Source organism: Hemitrygon akajei, chromosome 31 (assembly GCF_048418815.1).
Source record: "Hemitrygon akajei chromosome 31, sHemAka1.3, whole genome shotgun sequence".
Lineage (NCBI taxonomy): Eukaryota > Metazoa > Chordata > Chondrichthyes > Myliobatiformes > Dasyatidae > Hemitrygon > Hemitrygon akajei.
In genome coordinates, this window is record NC_133154.1 from 30,501,825 (window position 1) to 30,522,761 (window position 20,937).

The following is a 20,937-nucleotide window of genomic DNA, read 5'->3' on the forward strand; positions in this document are numbered from 1 at the left end:
GGGTGGGGATTCAGTGGGTGGGGAGTGTCAGTGATGGGGGAGAGTGTGTGTGGACTGTGGGTGGGGATTCAGTGGGTGGGGAGTGTCAGTGATGGGGGAGAGCATCCGTGGACTGTGGGTGGGGATTCAGTGGGTGGGGAGTGTCAGTGATGGGGGAGAGTGTCTGTGGACTGTGTGGGGAGTGTCTGTGATAGGGGAGAGTGACCATGGACTGTGGGTAGGGATTCTGTGGGTGGGGAGTGTCAGTGATGGGGGAGAGTGTCCGTGGACTGTGGGTGCGGAGAGTCAGTGATGGGGGAGAGTGTCTGTGGACTGTGAGTGGGGATTCAGTGGGTGGGGAGTGTCAGTGATGGGGGAGAGTGTCTGTGGACTGTGAGTGGGGAGTGTCTGTGATAGGGGAGAGTGACCATGGACTGTGGGTGGGGAGTGTCAGTGATGGGGTAGAGTGTCTGTGGACTGTGGGTGGGGATTCAGTGGATGGGGAGTGTCAGTGATGGGGGAGAGTGTCTGTGGACTGTGGGTGGGGATTCAGTGGGTGGGGAGTGTCAGTGATGGGGGAGAGTGTGTGTGGACTGTGGGTGGGGATTCAGTGGGTGGGGAGTGTCAGTGATGGGGGAGAGCATCCGTGGACTGTGGGTGGGGATTCAGTGGGTGGGGAGAGTCAGTGATGGGGGAGAGTGTCCGTGGACTGTGGGTGGGGAGAGTCAGTGATGGGGGAGAGTGTCCGTGGACTGTGGGTGGGGATTCAGTGGATGGGGAGTGTCAGTGATGGAGGAGAGTGTCCGTGGACTGTGGGTGGGGAGTGTCTGTGATGGGGGAGATTGTCTGTGGACTGTGGGTGGGGAGTGTCAGTGATGGGGGAGAGTGTCTGTGGACTGTGTGTGGGGATTCAGTGGGTGCGGAGTGTCAGTGATGGGGGAGAGTGTGTGTGGACTGTGGGTGGGGATTCAGTGGGTGGGGAGTGTCAGTGATGGGGGGAGTGTCTGTGGACTGTGGGTGGGGATTCAGTGGGTGGGGAGTGTCAGTGATGGGGGAGAGTGTCCGTGGACTGTGGGTGAGGAGAGTCAGTGATGGGGTAGAGTGTCCATGGACTGTGGGTGGGGAGTGTCAGTGATGGGGAAGAGTGTCCGTGGACTGTGGGTGAGGAGAGTCAGTGATGGGGTAGAGTGTCTGTGGACTGTGGGTGGGGATTCAGTGGGTGGAGAGTGTCAGTGATGGGGAAGAGTATCTGTGGACTGTGGGTGGGGAGAGTCAGTGATGGGGTAGAGTGTCTGTGGACTGTGGGTGGGGATTCAGTGGATGGGGAGTGTCAGTGATGGGGGAGAGTGTCTGTGGACTGTGGGTGGGGATTCAGTGGGTGGGGAGTGTCAGTGATGGGGGAGAGTGTCCGTGGACTGTGGGTGGGGAGAGTCAGTGATGGGGGAGAGTGTCTGTGGACTGTGAGTGGGGATTCAGTGGGTGGGGAGTGTCAGTGATGGGGGAGAGTGTCTGTGGACTGTGTGGGGAGTGTCTGTGATAGGGGAGAGTGACCATGGACTGTGGGTAGGGATTCTGTGGGTGGGGAGTGTCAGTGATGGGGGAGAGTGTCCGTGGACTGTGGGTGCGGAGAGTCAGTGATGGGGGAGAGTGTCTGTGGACTGTGAGTGGGGATTCAGTGGGTGGGGAGTGTCAGTGATGGGGGAGAGTGTCTGTGGACTGTGAGTGGGGAGTGTCTGTGATAGGGGAGAGTGACCATGGACTGTGGGTGGGGAGTGTCAGTGATGGGGTAGAGTGTCTGTGGACTGTGGGTGGGGATTCAGTGGATGGGGAGTGTCAGTGATGGGGGAGAGTGTCTGTGGACTGTGGGTGGGGATTCAGTGGGTGGGGAGTGTCAGTGATGGGGGAGAGTGTGTGTGGACTGTGGGTGGGGATTCAGTGGGTGGGGAGTGTCAGTGATGGGGGAGAGCATCCGTGGACTGTGGGTGGGGATTCAGTGGGTGGGGAGAGTCAGTGATGGGGGAGAGTGTCCGTGGACTGTGGGTGGGGAGAGTCAGTGATGGGGGAGAGTGTCCGTGGACTGTGGGTGGGGATTCAGTGGATGGGGAGTGTCAGTGATGGAGGAGAGTGTCCGTGGACTGTGGGTGGGGAGTGTCTGTGATGGGGGAGAGTGTCCGTGGACTGTGGGTGGGGATTCAGTGGGTGGGGAGTGTCAGTGATGGGGTAGAGTGTCTGTGGACTGTGGGTGGGGATTCAGTGGGTGCGGAGTGTCAGTGATAGGGGAGAGTGTCCGTGGACTGTGGGTGGGGATTCAGTGGATGGGGAGTGTCAGTAATGGAGGAGAGTGTCCGTGGACTGTGGGTGGGGAGTGTCTGTGATGGGGGGGAGTGTCCGTGGACTGTGGGTGGGGATTCAGTGGATGGGGAGTGTCAGTGATGGGGGAGAGCGTCCGTGGACTGTGGGTTGGGATTCAGTGGGTGGGGAGAGTCAGTGATGGGGCAGAGTGTCCGTGGACTGTGGGTGGGGATTCAGTGGGTGGGGAGTGTCAGTGATGGGGGAGAGTGTGTGTGGACTGTGGGTGGGGATTCAGTGGGTGGGGAGTGTCAGTGATGGGGGAGAGTGTCCGTGGACTATAGGTGGGGATTCAGTGGGTGGGGAGTGTCAGTGATGGGGGAGAGTGTCCGTGGACTGTGGGTGAGGAGAGTCAGTGATGGGGTAGAGTGTCTGTGGACTGTGGGTGGGGATTCAGTGGGTGGGGAGTGTCAGTGATGGGGGAGATTGTCTGTGGACTGTGGGTGGGGAGTGTCAGTGATGGGGGAGAGTGTCTGTGGACTGTGTGTGGGGATTCAGTGGGTGCGGAGTGTCAGTGATGGGGGAGAGTGTGTGTGGACTGTGGGTGGGGATTCAGTGGGTGGGGAGTGTCAGTGATGGGGAGAGTGTCTGTGGACTGTGGGTGGGGATTCAGTGGGTGGGGAGTGTCAGTGATGGGGAGAGTGTCTGTGTACTGTGGGTGGGGATTCAGTGGGTGGGGAGTGTCAGTGATGGGGGAGATTGTCTGTGGACTGTGGGTGGGGAGTGTCAGTGATGGGGGAGAGTGTCTGTGGACTGTGTGTGGGGATTCAGTGGGTGCGGAGTGTCAGTGATGGGGGAGAGTGTGTGTGGACTGTGGGTGGGGATTCAGTGGGTGGGGAGTGTCAGTGATGGGGGGAGTGTCTGTGGACTGTGGGTGGGGATTCAGTGGGTGGGGAGTGTCAGTGATGGGGGAGAGTGTCCGTGGACTGTGGGTGAGGAGAGTCAGTGATGGGGTAGAGTGTCCATGGACTGTGGGTGGGGAGTGTCAGTGATGGGGAAGAGTGTCCGTGGACTGTGGGTGAGGAGAGTCAGTGATGGGGTAGAGTGTCTGTGGACTGTGGGTGGGGATTCAGTGGGTGGAGAGTGTCAGTGATGGGGAAGAGTATCTGTGGACTGTGGGTGGGGAGAGTCAGTGATGGGGTAGAGTGTCTGTGGACTGTGGGTGGGGATTCAGTGGATGGGGAGTGTCAGTGATGGGGGAGAGTGTCTGTGGACTGTGGGTGGGGATTCAGTGGGTGGGGAGTGTCAGTGATGGGGGAGAGTGTCCGTGGACTGTGGGTGGGGAGAGTCAGTGATGGGGGAGAGTGTCTGTGGACTGTGAGTGGGGATTCAGTGGGTGGGGAGTGTCAGTGATGGGGGAGAGTGTCTGTGGACTGTGTGGGGAGTGTCTGTGATAGGGGAGAGTGACCATGGACTGTGGGTAGGGATTCTGTGGGTGGGGAGTGTCAGTGATGGGGGAGAGTGTCCGTGGACTGTGGGTGCGGAGAGTCAGTGATGGGGGAGAGTGTCTGTGGACTGTGAGTGGGGATTCAGTGGGTGGGGAGTGTCAGTGATGGGGGAGAGTGTCTGTGGACTGTGAGTGGGGAGTGTCTGTGATAGGGGAGAGTGACCATGGACTGTGGGTGGGGAGTGTCAGTGATGGGGTAGAGTGTCTGTGGACTGTGGGTGGGGATTCAGTGGGTGGGGAGTGTCAGTGATGGGGGAGAGTGTCCGTGGACTGTGGGTGGTGTTGGGCTTGAAATTCTGCCCTGTGTTCTTTTAGGAAGAGAGACAACTTACACCGGAATATTACAAAACGTGGCTTTATTGCAGAATTCGTAACTGGCACAGCGAATCCACGGAGTCGCTGGAGAAGGCGTTCTGTTTTCCCCTTACAATCTGCTCTTATTTATACCCCTTTTCCCCCCAGCACACCCCCCGCTACATATTAGGTAATATCGGGCACTTGTGTCCATCTTATTGGCCCGCAGCCATATGCTCACGAGTTACCTGTTTCTTTTGTTTACTGAATCGCGTGACACTAGTAGTTTCGATGTAGCGGGGTCCCCAGTTTCGCTCCCCCCTCCCTCGCATTCCAGCCTCCTAACATTATGTGTGTTACGTGAGCCACTCCTGACCTGTAATGGCAGTCCCGAATTAACCCCAACAGTGGGGAGAGTCAGTGATGGGGGAGAGTGTCTGTGGACTGTGAGTGGGGATTCAGTGGGTGGGGAGTGTCAGTGATGGGGGAGAGTGTCTGTGGACTGTGAGTGGGGAGTGTCTGTGATAGGGGAGAGTGACCATGGACTGTGGGTGGGGATTCAGTGGGTGGGGAGTGTCAGTGATGGGGGAGAGTGTCTATTGGCTGTGAGTGGGGAGTGTCTGTGATAGGGGAGAGTGACCATGGACTGTGGGTAGGGAGTGTCAGTGATGGGGGAGAGTGTCTGCGGACTGTGGGAGGGGATTCAGTGGGTGGGGTGTGTCAGTGATGGGGGAGAGTGTCCGTGGACTGTGGGTGGGGAGAGTCAGTGATGGGGGAGAGTGTCTGTGGACTGTGAGTGGGGAGTGTCTGTGATAGGGGAGAGTGACCATGGACTGTGGGTAGGGAGTGTCAGTGATGGGGGAGAGTGTCTGTGGACTGTGAGTGGGGAGTGTCTGTGATGGAGGAGAGTGACCATGGACTGTGAGATGGGATTCAGCGGGTAGGCAGTGTCCATGATAGGTGAGGGTATCTGTAAAACAAGATTGTGTGTGTTGTGAAGAATGTGGTCAGTGAGATCGTCCATTCATTATTGAAAAGATGGAAATTGGGAGGAGGGAAAGGCCGCTTATCCCCTCCAATCTGCTCCACCATTTGAAAAGTTCACCTGATCTTAGTAACATTGGAAAGACACTTGGACAGCTACCTGGGTAGGAAAGCTTTTTGGCCAAATGCAGGAAAATGGGATGAGCTTAGATGGGTATGTTGGTCACCATGAATCAGTTGGGTTGAAAGGCATGTTTCTATGTTGTATGACTCTGTGACTTTGCACCAACTATCCCTCAATGACCCCAGGTCAATGTCAGTCCTCCACAAACTGTGCCTCCACGATTCAGATGTAGACATTGCTCTCCCCATCCATTTCTTAATGATACTAAGGCGAAAATGACCCCTCCCAACTTCATTTTCCTGGGTCAGAGGCCACGGGCCTCTATCCATCCCTCAATGGTCCTCAGGCTGATATGTCCCTCTCTTGGTCCACTTTACAAATCCTGCACTAGGACACTCAGGTTCCTCTGTGGCTCAGAATTTCAGAACGTCACGTAACATGTTTCTGTTTACTTATTTTGCCATCGTGGATATTTTTGCTTTCTCCAACATTGTATCCCTGGTCCATACCCAATCACTGACCCTATCTCTCTACTCTTTGGCATATCTGTGCATCACAGAGCAATACAACATATGTAGATATTTGTTCTCCCGGTCCTTTTTAAATCTTTCCCCTTTTATCCTACACTTATGCCCTCTAGTACTTGATTGACGAACCCTGAGGAGAAAACCGTGTAGATCCACCCTGTCTATACTCCTTTTGATTTTACAAACTTCTTTCAGGATCCCCCTCTCAGTTTCCTACACTTCAAGGAATGTCCCAACCTGACCAACCTCTCCCTTTAAATCAGTCCCTCAATTCTGAGCATTATTCCGGGAAATCTGTGCGCTGTTTCCAATTTGCCTTTCCTATGAGATGACCAAACCTGAACATGGTATTCAAAACACCACCTCACCCCCCAATGCTGACCACATTGTCCACCCAGCTAGTCTCAATATCTGCCAATAACCCTCTGAACCCCATCCATCCACATAGCTTCCTGAGGGCTTCTTCAATGTTGTTATTGTATTTGCCTCCACCAGTGCCTGTAGCAGCTCAGTCAACTCAACAAAAAAATGTCCCACAGATCTCTCCTAACTTTTTTTCTTCACATTTTGAACCTAAAAAGAGCTGGGCAAGGTGGAATTCATGAAAAAAGGAGGTAGATGATGTTTACATGTACTTTAGCAAGGCCTTTGACAAAGTCCCACATGGGAGGCTGGTCAGGGAGGTTCAGATGCTTCAGGATGAGGATTCAACATTGGCTGAGCAAGATGAGCCAAGAGAGTAGAGGCAGGTGTTTGCTCTCTGACTGGTTGACTGTGGTGAGTGCTGTGCTGCAGGGATCAGTGCTGGATCCATTGTTGTTTGTCATATCAATGATCTGGATGATAATGTGGTAAATTGGATCGGGCAAATTTATGGAAGATGCAAAGACTGGGGGTGTGGTGGACAGCAAGGAAGGCTATCAAAGCTTGCAGAGGGATTGGGACCAGATGGAAAAATGGACTGAAGAGTGGCAGATGAAATTTAATGCAGGTAAGCACGAGATGATGCGATTTGGGAGGACAAACCTGAGTAAAACTTGCAGAGTGAATGGTAGGGAACTGAGGAGTGCGGTACAACGGAGGATCTGGGAATACCGATCCATAATTCCTTGCTAGTTCAGTCATGGGTAGTTAGGTTATAAAGAGATCTTTTGGCACATTAAATCAAAGTACTGAGTACAAGAGTTGGTATGTTATGTTGAAGTTGTATAAGACATTGATAATGACTAATTTGGAGTATTGTGTACAGTTCTAGTCTCCTACCTATAGGAACGAAGTTAATAAGATTGAAAGAGTGCAGAGAAAATTGACGTTACTGAGACTTGAGAACCTGTGTTATAGGAAAGGATCAATGGAACATAGACACTTCAGCCCACAGTGTTGTACCAACCTTTTAATCTACTCTAAGATGAATCTAACCCTTCCTTTCCTCACAACTCTCTGTGCTTATCAAAAATTTCTTAAATGCACCTAATCTTTCCACCTCTACCACCAACCTTAGAAGGGTATTCCACACACCTACACACTCTCTATGAAAAGAACTTACTTTGACATCCCCCCTATACTTTCCTCCAATCGCCTTAAAATTATTCCCACTCATATTAGCCATTTTCCACCCTAGGAAAAAGACTCTGGCTCTCCGCTCAATCTATGCCTCTTATCATCTTGTACACCTTTATCAAGTCCACTTTCCTCCTCCTTCACTCCAAAGAGAAAATCCATTGTCCACTCAACCTATCTTAATAAAACATGCCCTCTAGTCCAGGCTACATCCTGGTATGTCTCCTCTGCACCCTCTCAAAGCTTCCACTTCCATCTTATAATGAGGTAACTAGAACTAAACCCAATATTCTAAGTGTGGTCTAACCAGGGTTTTATGGAACTGTAACATAACCTCTGGGTGTATGGGGTGGTTTGGTCCTGACTAAATATCAGGAAATGCCAGTAGCGATTATATAGCTTCTCCCACCCAAGACAACTCCGCCTTCATGTAGGACTTAGGTCCGGGTGCCCCTGTCTCACTGAAGGAGCTCTGTCTATGGCGAGTGTTTGGCGCCAGAAAAAATAACCAGACCAAAGGTGGTGATGTCACCTAAAATCACTGAAGTCTTCGGCAGCAGGGAGATGGATTCCAGGCTTCAGTGGAGGATTGTCTTTGTACAACAACAGCAAAGGTTGGGCAACGTCTACTGTATGATTCCCAATTGGGAACACCAGTAGCGCTCAAATGCTCTGGTTCAAAGAGCACTGTGGCAACAGAAGGCAATGGCAAACCACTGTTGAAATTTCTACCTGGTCAATCAAGGAAAGAAACAAAAGAAGGAAACCAGACAACAGCACGAATGGGGTTGATTCTAATCAACAGAACAACACCTTGCTCAGTAGGGTTAGTCATGTGCTACAGGTGACACCAGACACTCATCCAGAGACTGTAAGCAATAGGGAAAGGCTAAGGGTAGCAACATGGAACATCCATACACTTTACCAGAAAGGAAAGCTGGACAACACATTAAATGAAATGAAAAGGTTGAAAGGCGATATCTTAGGCCTGTCAGAAATTAGATGGACCGATAGTGGCAAATTCACTAAGAATAGTTCTCTGATAATGTATTCTGGAGGTCAACAGCATATGTATGGAGTTGGAACTATTTTAAACAAACAAGTATCAAAATGTCTTAAGGGATATTGGGCGATATCTGACCGGCTGCTTTTAGTTAAATTAAGGGGTAACCCTTTTAAAATTAGCATAATCCAAGCCTATGCACCAGCAAATGATGCAGATGAAGAGGATATCAACAAGTTTTATGACGATCTTGACAGTGCTTATGAACAATGTAAATCTCAGGATATAAAACTAGTTGTGGGAGATTTTAACTCCAAAGAGGGACAGGAAAGGGTTGCTACCATCATAGGACTTTTTGGATTAGGGGAGAAAAATGAAAATGGAGAAAGGTTTACTGATTGGTGTGTCAGAAACAACCAAGTGATCACCAATATTTGGTATAAAAACTATCCATGTAGATGGTGTACTTGGTTTAGCCCTGGAGATAGAACAAGGAATCAAATAGATTTCATTACCATCAATGAACGCTTTAGAAATAATATCAGAAATTCTAAAGCCAACCCAGGAGCAGACTGTGGTTCAGATCACCATCCAGTAATAGCTACCATCAAAACAAAATTAAAGAAACTGAAACATAGAAAGAAGTATATGTTTGGGAGAACTTAAAAATTATAGCATACTTAAGCAACAATTCAAAACAGCTGTAGATGAACACCTCAACAAAAACGAAACAATACTTATTTGGGACAGATTAAAATATGCTATACAGCAATCAGCAGAAGAGATAATCCCAGTACAAGAAATGGAACACAACAACGAGGGGTGGACAACCCAAGAAATTGTAGATCTGATGGAACAAAGAAGGTTAGTGAAGAATGATGAAGTGCAATACAGAGAGCTAGACAGACAGACCAGACAATTGTGCAATATTGCAAAGGAAGAATGGCTTAATCAAAAATGCAATGAAGTAGAAGGCCATATTAACAACAGCAAAAAAATTAAGGAAATTACTGGAATTAAGAAAACCTCTGCAGGATGCATAAGATCGGCAGACGGATCCATACTAACAGATGCAGATAAAGTATGTGAGAGGTGGATTTAGTATATAGAGCAGCTTTTTGAAGATAATAGAGGGGAACCCCCAGATATTAAACACCCTAATTCTGGCCCACCTATTACTAAAGAAGAAATAACTAAAGCAATGAAAAGCATGAAACATGGTAAAGCCAATGGACCTGATGAAATTTCAGTGGAACTGATACAAGCCCTAGAAGATCTGGGCATAGATATTCTTTTTGAACTATTTAATTGCATATATGAGTCTGGTGTATTGCCTGATGAACTCTTGAAATCAGTGTTTATAACTCTGCCAAAAATTCCTGGAACTATTGACTGCAAAAATTATAGAACAATCAGTCTTATGAGTCACATAATGAAGATTTTGTTGAGAATAGTTCTGAGTCAGATTAAAAACAAATTAAGGCCAGAAACTTCTAAACTGCAATATGGGTTTATTGAGGATAGAGGAACTAGGAGCACAAGTTTCATACTACGAATGCTTTCAGAAAGGGCAGCTGAATATCAAAATGATGCCTTCTTATGTTTTATTGATTTCACTAAAACATTCGACAAAGTTCTCGCTAAGCTAAACATTGATGGAAGGGACCAACAGCTGCTTCAAAATTGATATTGGAATCAAACGGCAGCGGCAAAAATTGATGATAATATAAGCAGTTGGACTAAAATTCAAAAAGGAGTTATTGCCTCACCATAATTATTTTAATATCTATAGTGAAATGATTCTCAGAGAAATAGAAGACCTAGATGGGATAAAAATTGGAGGTGTTAACATCAACAATATAAGATATGCAGACCACCCTAATAGCAAGTGCTTCAGAAGACCTACAAATCCTCCTAGACAAAGTAGTACATACAAGTGTAGATTTTGGTCTAACCATCAACTGTAAAACAACCAGACGTATGGTAATATCAAAACAGCAGGATACTCCCAACTGCCAATTGTACATTGGTAACCAAGAGATTGAACAAAAGACCAGCTTTAATTACCTTGGTAGCTTTATATCACAAGATGCTAGAAGTAAAGCAGAAATAAAAAGAAGAATTGCCATTGCCAAAAACAAATTCCACAAAATGAAACCCACTTTTAGCAACAGACACATTTCTATGACAACAAGGCTTAGGTTACTAAAATGTTACATCTGGTCAATCTTGCTGTATGCTTCCGAAACATGACTATAAATATGTCTTCTGATGACTATAACACCAGAACTCCAAAGAAACTTAGAAGCAACAGAAATGCGGTTTCTTAGAAGAATGCTGAAAATATCACATAGAGGTAGGGTAACTAATGAGACAGTACTCCAACGTGCCCATACAAAAAGAGCTTTAATGAGAACATTAAATGAGAAGAAACTTAATTTCCTGGGCCATGTCATCAGAGAGGGAGAAATAGAATGCCTTACGTTACAAGGCCGTATGCCTGGGAAACGTGGAAGAGGAAGACTGAGAAGAAAATATATGGACACTGTGAAAGAACTAATGAATCTAAATGTGCGAGATATCATTGACGCTGCGAGGGATCGTTCAATGTGGAGAGCCTTGATCGCCCAAGCGAGTAACGCGCAAGGCACATGAAGAAGAAGAACATAACCTCACAGCTCTTGAAATATTTAAGGCAAACCATTGCAGGCAATGGGGCTTTTGTCTTCATTTGGCGGAAAGACTTCCAGACAGCTGCTTAAGGGTGGTGGTCAGGCAGGGCATCCTCCTATGGAACCCAGGAACAAGCCACACTGCTCAGAAGCATGCGGCAGGGGGTGAACCAAATTAATGGGACCATTTGGAGTAAGGCAAAGTTTTCCCCCAATGAGTCCAACAGTGAGTAGGTTGGTGCTCAGCGTGCCTCTGCTTTCTCAAACAGCCCTGTCTCCCACCGTGGCCACTCACTGGTGATCACAGCCCCTGCACAATATGTCTCTGGTGTGAGTCCCAATTCGTCTTTCCCTCTCCCCTTCCCTCCCAGTCTCCAAATCTCGCCATTGCCTGATGGCCGGCGTTTGGCAACTGGGTCTTGGATATTTAGTTTCTACCCATTGATGTGCAAAGTTACGTTATCCCTCTGCATGCTGCATGCCTGTAATGTTGCTGCAGCAAAGTTTTTCATTACACCTTTGCACACACAGATTTGTGCATACAGCAGTGATCTCTATTTTCATGAGCTCTTCAACATCTCCATCTATCAATGGGAGTTGACATAGTTGAATCATCAAAGACCTCCACCAATGAGGACATACTCTCTTCTCCCTGCTGCCATCAGGAAGAAGGTCCAGGAGCCTCAGGACTCACCACACCAGGTTCAGGAACAGTTATTACCTCTCACCCATCGGGCTCTTATACCAGAGAGGATGACTTCACTCACCCCATCACTGAACTGTTCCCACAACCTATGGGCTCACTTTCAAGGACTTCATCTCATATTCTCCATATTTATTGTTGTTATTATATATTTTTTATTTTCTTTGGTATTAGCACAGCTTGCTGTCTTTTGCGCATTGGTTGGTCACCTGGTTGGGTGCTGTCTTTCACTGATTCCATTATGTTTCTTGGACTTATTGTGTATGCCCACAAGAAAATGACCCTCATGGTTGTACATGGTGACATATATGTACTTTGATGAATTTACTTTGAACTTTGATACAGCAATTCTAATGGACTCACCACCCACATCCCTCCCCAATTTCGGCAGTATCTACAGGAGGCGCTGCCTCAAGAAAACAGCATCAGTCATCAGAGATCCCCACCATCTGGACCATGCCATCTTCTCACGGCCTCCCTCAGGCAAGAGAATACTTCTTTGGTGAAGATACTGCACCCTGCACCAACCCATCTCCAATCGTCCTCCTCTTCTTGGAAACCCCGCCACGGTCTTCTGGTTTTTCATCTCTAATTGCTGACAAGAAACCAGCTGTCCTCTCCCCTCATCAAATCTAATACCCCTCCCCCGAACACACTGCCACCCCCACTCTCTGCAGCAATCCCAACCTCATCACCAAACCCTACTGTCAAGGAGGTGCTGCAGTCTGACAGACTGGCTTCTGCTTTACCGAGGCCAGGCCCCAACACTCAAACACTTCCCCTTACTTACCCCTTGAAGAGGACTCCACCTGGGACCATCAAACCATTGTGTCCCACACCAGCACTAACCTCATCAACTCTGGAGAACGCCCACCAACAAGGCCTTAAAGCAGGGGTTCCCAACCTTTTTTATGCCATGGGCCAATACCATTAAACGAGGGGGTCTGTGGATCCCAGGTTGGGAACCCTTGCGTTAAAGCTCTTTGTTTCTTTCTAGACCTGACCAGTTTCTCTCCAGCACCAGCACCACACCCTTCCATCCAGCAGAACTGATCCTCACACTCAACAATTTTCTAACGCTGTCTCATTCGACTGCATTCATGAGTACTCATCCATGGTTGAATATCAATCTAAGCCCAAGGTGTAGTCATGAGCCCCAGCTATGCCTGCCTTTTCCTTGGCTACGTAGATCAGTCCATGTTTCGAGCCTTCACTGGTAATGCTCCCAACTCTTTCTACGTTACTTTGATGTCTGTATTATTGCTGCTTCATGCACCCTGCTGAGCTTGTCAATTTCATCAACTCTACCTTCAGCTGCCACCCTGCCCTTAAATTCACTTGGCCCATTTCTGACACTTCTCTCCCCTTCTCAATCTCTTTGATTCCATCTCTAGAGATGGACTGAATATTGATATTTTGATAGAGCTATTGACTTTCACAGCTATCTTCACAATACCTCTTCCCAACATGTCACTTGTAAAAAAATGCCATTTCCTTTTCTTAGTTCCTCAGTCTTAGCCATATCTGACCCTAAGAGGAAGCTTTCCTTTCCAGAACATCAGAGATGTCCTCCTTCTTCAAAGAATGTGGTTTCCCTGCCTCACCATTGATTCTGCCCTCACCTGCATCTTCCCCATTTCCCAGATACCAGCCTTCACCCGTGTGGTAAACCATGTATACCTGTCTGGACACGCCCCTCTGCTGACTGCTCCTGTGGCTCCTCCCACAGACCCCTGTATAAAGGTGATTGGGGCACTGCTCCTCCCTCAGTCATCCAACATGGTCATGCTCCATTTTCACTGTTACTAAAAGCCTATCGCTCTTTATTCTACTTCCAGTCTCCTAGAGTTATTGATAGAGCATCAATTATGCCACGGTGTGGAAGGCCACACTCTTAGCCCTTAGGTCAAAGGGACTACCGGTCTTAAAATGGATTCCATGTTTTAAAATCGCTGTTAATAAAATTGATGCTCCATCAATAACTCTAGGAGACTGGAAGTAGAGTAAAGAACGATAGGCTTTTATTAACAACAAAAATGGAGCACGACCATGTTGGATGACTGAGGGAGGAGCAGTGCCCCAATCACCTTTATACAGGGGTCTGTGGGAGGAGCCACAGGAGTAGTCAGCAGAAGGGCGTGTCCAGACAGGTATACATGGTTTACCACAACCCGATCTTCCCATCGCGTTAACAGGGATAGAGTTTCTCTTGTCCTTACCTGTCACCCAATGAGCCTCTGCGCCCATTCTCCACAATCTCTGCCATCTTCAACAGGATCCTACCACCAAGCGCATCTTTACCTCCCACCATTCTCCACTTTCTACATGGATCACTCCCTCTGTGTTTCCCTTGTCCAATCGCCTCTCCCCACTGCAGTGCTACACCTGTCCATTCACCTTCTCTCTCATTCACTCAGAGCCCCAAACAGTCCTTCCAAGTGAAGCAACACTTCACCTGAGTGGCCTTCAACCTGATGGCATGAACATCAACTTATCTAACTTCCAGTATTTTCTCTCCCCTGCCACCTTCTCTCTTCTTCCATTTCCCATTCTATCTCCCTTCTCACCTCTTCTTTTCTTCTTACCTGCCTACCACATCCCTCTTGTGTCACTCCCCCTTCCCTTTCTCTCCTGGTCCACCCTATCAGACTCTGTCACCTGTCACCTCCTGGCCATCTATCTTCCGTGACTTCCCTTCCTCCCCTACTCCCCTCTCTAGCCCCACGGCCTCCCTCCCTCCCCTGCAACTCCCCCTCCCTATCTCTGAAACCTCCCTTCCCATTTCTGTGCCCCCCTCCAGACCTGCCTCACTTCCCATATCTGTGACCCCCTCCGGCCCCTGCGCCTTTCCCGTCTCTGTGACCTCCTTCAGCCCCTGCGTCTCTCCCCATCTCTGTAACCTGCTCCCACGGCACTGAGTACAAAAGTTGGGATTACATGACCACCCCCTATCCCAGGCCCTGTGTCACTCCATCCCTGAACCCTGCTACCAAGGCATTGAGTGCAAGTGGGTGGGATTAAGCTGGAGAGGGCACAGGAAAGATTTGCCAGGACATTCCTGGGACTGAAGGGCTTGAGTTATAGAAAGAGACTGGACAGCGCTAGGACTGATCCCTGGAGTGAAGGAGGCCAAGCAGTGACCTGACAGAGGTTTGTAAAATCATGTTTCTTTCTCCGCCAAGGGAGGACAGTCTAAAACTAGAGGGCACAGGTTTAAAGTGAAAGGGTAAAAGATTAAGGGGCCGGTTTAAAGGGAGGTGGGAGCTGCCAGAGGAAGTGGGGGAAGTGGCAATTAAAAGGCACTTAGGCAGGTTCACTGATAGGAAAGGTTCACATGCGAACTAATAGCGGGCAAAGAGAACCAGCTCAGGAAGGCACCTTGGTCAGTTGGGCAGAAGGGCCTCGTTCTGAGCCATATAACTTTAAGTTTTAATAATGAGTAAGCATAAGCATGAACCTTGTGGAGAAGTACTTACTTGGAGCGAAAGCTATGAGATCATTTGACTCGAGTGAGGGGGAGGTAATTGAAAGCAGCTGTGAGAGTCCACAACTGACATGTGGGAACGTTTGCAAAAGCAGCTGATCCAAGCTCAGAACCAGCGTATCCCATAGAGGGGGAGGGATAAACATCACAGTGCAAGTGAAACTTGGACAAACTTAATCAAAAAGAAAAAGGAAGTGTATGTAAGTTTTAGAAAGCCGTAAAATCAGACAAGACCTTTGAAGAATATAGAGGAAAGAGCTCATACAGGGCATTAGGAAAGCCAAAAGAATTTCTTGGCAAGTTGAATCAAAGATAATCCTCAGGCGTTTTACACTTGTATTCAAAATAAGAGGGAGGGGAGAGGGAGGGGAGAGAGAGAGAAACACAATGATGAAGGGGGAAACTTATGTTTTTAGAATGTGGGTCATGTTAGTAACTGAGAAGGACACCAAGAATAATGAAAGTAGTGTGTGTTATGATTTCAGACAAAAAGTAAAAGGATAATCAAAAGGGGCGAGTTGGAATAAAGAGAATCCCGAAGCATTTTATACCTATATCTAAAATAAGAGGATAACTAGGGAGAGAGGATGACCACTCAGGGATAAAGGAGGGAAATATCTGTTCACTCAAAGAATGTGGGGCAAGTTCTAAATTGGTAGCCAAGTAGGGGGAGAGTAATGTGGGGGATGCTAATTTGCTGGGGCATTCCGAGATTGAGAAGTTGGTGGTGCTGGGTATTTTGAAGATTATAATGGTGGATAAGTCCCCTGGGCCTGATAGGATCTATCCTAGGTTATTGAGGGAGGCAAGAGAGGAAATTGCTGGGACTTGATCAAAGTCTTTGAATCATCTCTTGCCTCAGGTTAGGTATTGGAGGACTGGAGAGTTGCCAAAGTTGTTCCTTTGTTCAAGAAGGTAAATAGATATAATCCTGGAAACTATAGACTGGTTAGTCTCTCATCAGAGAGAAGAAGTTACTGGAAAGGACTTATGAGCATTTACATGCAGACAACAAGGCAAGTCATGACTCACCAAGTTGACTGAGTTTTACGGAGCGGGGACAAAGATTCAGAACAACTTGGAGCTGGATGCCCTCAAAACCACTGAGATGCAAGTCGACTTCAGGAGAAATGCGTCTCCTCACCACCACTCATCAAATCATTGACAACACCGTTTCAACATGCCAGGCATCATTATTTCACAGGACCTCATGTAGGAGAACCATATCACCTTCATGAACAAAAAGGCTCAGCTGAGGATCGATTTCTTGTGGCAGTTAGTGAAGTCCCATCTTCTGCAGAACATACTGTTCAATTCTACATTGCCACCACAGAGAGCATCCTCACATCAGCCATTACTGCCTGGTTCAGTGCAGCTTCCCCTCACAACATATAAAAACTACAGCAAACTGTCAGGTCAGCAGAAAAGGTCACTGGCTGTAGTCTACCAACACTGCAGGGCTTGTATGTGTCCAAAACTAAGAGGAGACCAGTAAAAATCATTGTGGACACTATTCACTCTGCAAACTACCTTTCCCAAAAGCTCCCTTCTGGAAAGTGCTACAAGGCTATTTAAAAAAAACAGCCTTCATATCACCTTAAAAGTTTCTTCCCCTGGGCAGTTAATCTGATCAACCACTCTAGTTAATCATCCCCTCGCCCCTCTCTATTTATTACACCTGTCGCTGCATTGTAAACATTTTATATAATGCTGTTTGCATTGTAAATACATGCTAGCATTTATGCAGGTGTTTGATAAGGCAAGTTTTGTCACTGATAACTGGTGAGTAATAAACAGTAAGACAATTTAGAACTGTTTTGCTCACTGTGGTTTCAAACATTCAGGCTTGAAGATGCCAAAAACATACAAGAGTATAAATCAAGTAATTTCACAACTTCATCAAGTTAGGAACCACAAAGAATTTGAAGGTTTCAGCAATGATTTTGAACATTGCAGTTAGAAGATTTAGAGGAGTCAAAAGCACTGTTTGAAGGTGCTATCTGCACTAGGCACCCACACTGACCTTGTTCATTTGCAGTCAATCAACAGAACACATCGGTGTACACTGGAGAACTATAACTAATTCTGGATATCTATTTAGGAACTAATACATAGTACTGTAGTAGTTTTGGTAGTGTTCTAATTTAGTCTGTATTTCATTTGAATACATAATTTCTTACTCAGTTAATGGTAGTTTGTCTTTTTTTTACACATTGTTAAACTATTTGCACGGAACTTAGGCTAATTGGGGTAGCTGTTTAATTGGGACAAAATATACTGGTCCTGATGTGTCCCAGTTAACTGGAATCCACAATGTGTATATGACAGATAGTTAATTGGGACCTATATATAATACACACAGTACATTAATAAGTGGGTGAATTAATAAGTTTTCTGTTAACACAAAGGGATTGTAGACAGTGTATGGGGCTGTCAAGGGAGACAGTGGCATACAGATCATATATAGACAAGATTGGAGAAATGATCAACGCAGTTTAAATCAACACACACAAGATGCCGGAGAAACTCGGCAGGTCAGGCAGCATCTATGGTTTCAGGCCAAGATCCTTCTTCAGGACTGGAAAGGAAGGGGGAAGATGCCAGGATAAAAAGGGAGGGGGGAAGGGAAGGAGGGTGGTTAGGAGGTGATAGGTGAGCCAGGTGGGTAGGAAAGGCCGGAGAGGAAGAAATCTGATAGGAAAGGAGAGTGAACCATAGGAGAAAGGAAGGAAGAAGAGGTAGGAAGCCAAAGTAGGGAATAAAAGAGGGGAGGGGATAGGACACAAGAGGAGGCCATGGACTGACATGTTAGAATGGGAACTGGAATTAAAATGTTTGGCACTGGGAAGTTTCCTTATGGCAGATGGAGTGCAGGTGCTCAATGAAGTGATCCCCCGCGTAACTTTTGTAGTTTGTAGTTTAATCCTGGCAAGTGTGAGGTGTTGCACTTTGGGAGATCACATGTAAGGAGACGGTACATTATTAATAAGATTGTAAGATATAGGAGCAAAATTAGGCTATTTAGCCCATTAAATCTGCTCCATCATTTCATCCTGGCTGATCCATTTTTGTTTTCAGCCCCAGTCTCCTGCCTTTTCCCCATATCCCTTCATACCCTGACTAATCAAGAATCTATCAACCTCTTCCTTATATATACCCAATGACTTGACCTCCACAGCCGCCTACGGCAGTGAATTCCACAGATTCACTGCACTGGCTAAAGAAATTTCTCCTCATGTCCACTCCAAAACGATGCCCCTCTATTTTGAGGCTGTGCCCTCTTAGACTCCTCCACCACAGGAAACATCCCCTCCACAACATATGATAGGTTTCGATGAGGTCATTCTTCTGAATTCCAGTGAGCAGAGGCCCAGAACCATCAAATGTTCCTCATATGACAAGCCTTTCAATTTTGGAATCATTTTCGTAAATTTCCTTTGAACCCTCTCCAATGTCAGCACATCTTTTTTTAGATGAGGCCCAAAACTGCTCACAATCCTCCAAGTGAGGCCTCACCAGTGCCTTATAAAGCCTCAACATTACATACTTGCTTTTATATTCCTGCGCTCTCAAAATGAACCCTTGACATTGCATTTGCTTTCCTCACTACCAACACAACCCATGCAAATTAACTTTTAGGCAATCCTTCACGAGGACTCCTAAGCACTCATTGCACCTCAGATTTTTGAAATTCCTCTCCATTTAGAAAATAGTCTATGCTTCTATTTCTTCTACCAAAGTGCATGATCATACACTTCCCAACACTGTATTGCACCTGCCACTTCTTTACCCATTCTCCTAATCTAAGTCCTTCTGTCCTTCCTCAAAACTACCTGCCCCTAAACCTATCTTTGTATTGTCTGAAACATGACCACAAAGCCATCTATTCCATCATCCAAATCATTGACGTATTGCACAAAAGTGGTCCCAACACAGACAACTGTGGAATACCACTAATCAATGGCAGCCAACCAGAAAAGGCTCCCTTTATTCCCATTCTTTCCCTCCTGCCAATCAGCCAATGTTCTATCCATTCTAGTACCTTTCCTGTAATACCTTGCGCACTTAACTTGTTAAACAGCCTCATTTGTAGTACCTTGTTAAAGATCTTCTGAAAATCCAAGTACACAACATCTGCCGATTCTTCCCTGCCTTTCCTGCATGTTATTGTATTTCATCAAAGAATTCCAACAGATTTGTCAGGCAAGATTTTTCTTAATGAAACCATACTAACTACAGCCTAGTTTATCATGTTCTTCCAAGTACATAATAGTCAACTCCAACATCTTCCCATCTACTGAGGTCAAACTAACGGGCCTATAATTTCCTTTCTTCTGCCTCTCTCCCTTCTTGACGAGTGGAAACTTTTGCAATTTTGCATTCCTCCTGAACCAATTGATCCTTGATAGATCATTACTAATATCTCCACAATCTCCTCAGCCACCTCTTTCAGAACCCCCTGGGGTATATATAATCTGTTCCAGGTAACTTACCTACCTTCAGACCTTTCAGTTTCCAAATAATCTTCTCCCTAGTGTGGCAACTTCATGCACTTCTGCCCCCAGCACTCTCAAACTTTTGGCACACTACAGCCTTCCACAGTGAAGACTGATGCAAGCTACCACCATTTCTTTTTCTCCCATTATGACCTCTCCAGTATCATTTTCCAGTGGTCCAATATCTACTCTTGCTTATCTTTTACACTGTGTGTGTGTGTGTGTGTGTGTGTGTGTGTGTGTGTGTGTGTGTGTGTGTGTGTGTGTGTGTGTGTGTGTGTGTGTGTGTGTGCGCACGCGTGTATATTGTTGGTTAGTTTTGGATAGGTATACGGACAGGAAAGGAATGGAGGGTTATGGGCTGAGTGCAGGTCGGTGGGACTAGGTGAGAGTAAGTGTTCAGCACAGACTAGAAGGGCCGAGATGGCCTGTTTCTGTGCTGTAATTGTTCTATGGTTATATATATATAGATAGAAACTTTTTGGCATCCTCTAATATTATTGGCTTACCTTCATATTCCATCTTTTCCTTCTTTACTGCTTTTCTAGTTGCCTTCTGTTGGTTTTTAAAAGCTTCCCAATCCCCTCACTTCCCACTAATTTTTGCTCTATTATATGTCCTCTCTTTGGCTTTTATGTTGGCTTTGAATTCTCATGTCAGCCATGGTTGTGGCATCCTGCCTTTGGAATACATCTTCCTTTTTGGGATGTATATATCCTGTGCCTTCCAAATTGCTGCCAGAAATTCCAGACGTTGCTGCTCTACCATCATCCATGCTAGTGTTCCTTTCCAATCAAATCTGGTCTGCTCCTCTCTCATGCCTCTGTAACTCCCTCTACTCCACTGTAATACTTATACATCTGACTTTAGCTTCTCCTCAAATTCCAGGGTGAATTTGATCATATTATGATCACAGCCCCTAAGGGTTCCTTTACCTTAAGCTCTCTAATCAATTCTGGTTCATTGCACAGCACCCAATCCAGAATAGCTGATCCCCTAGTGGGCTCAACCACAAGCTGCTCTAGAAAGGCATCTCACACCCCCTCTGGGGATCCAGCACCAACCTGATTTTCCCAATCTACCAGCATATTGAAATCCTCCATGGCTATCATAACACTGCCCTTTTGACATGCATTTTCTATCTCCTGTTATAATTTGTAGACCACATCTTTACTACTGTTTGGGGGCCATATATAACTCCCATTGGAGTATTTTTTTACCCTTATAATTCCCTACCTCTACCAACATGATTCAACACCTGCTGACCCTATGCTACCTCTTTCAAATGATTTGGTTTCAATTTTTCCCAACATTA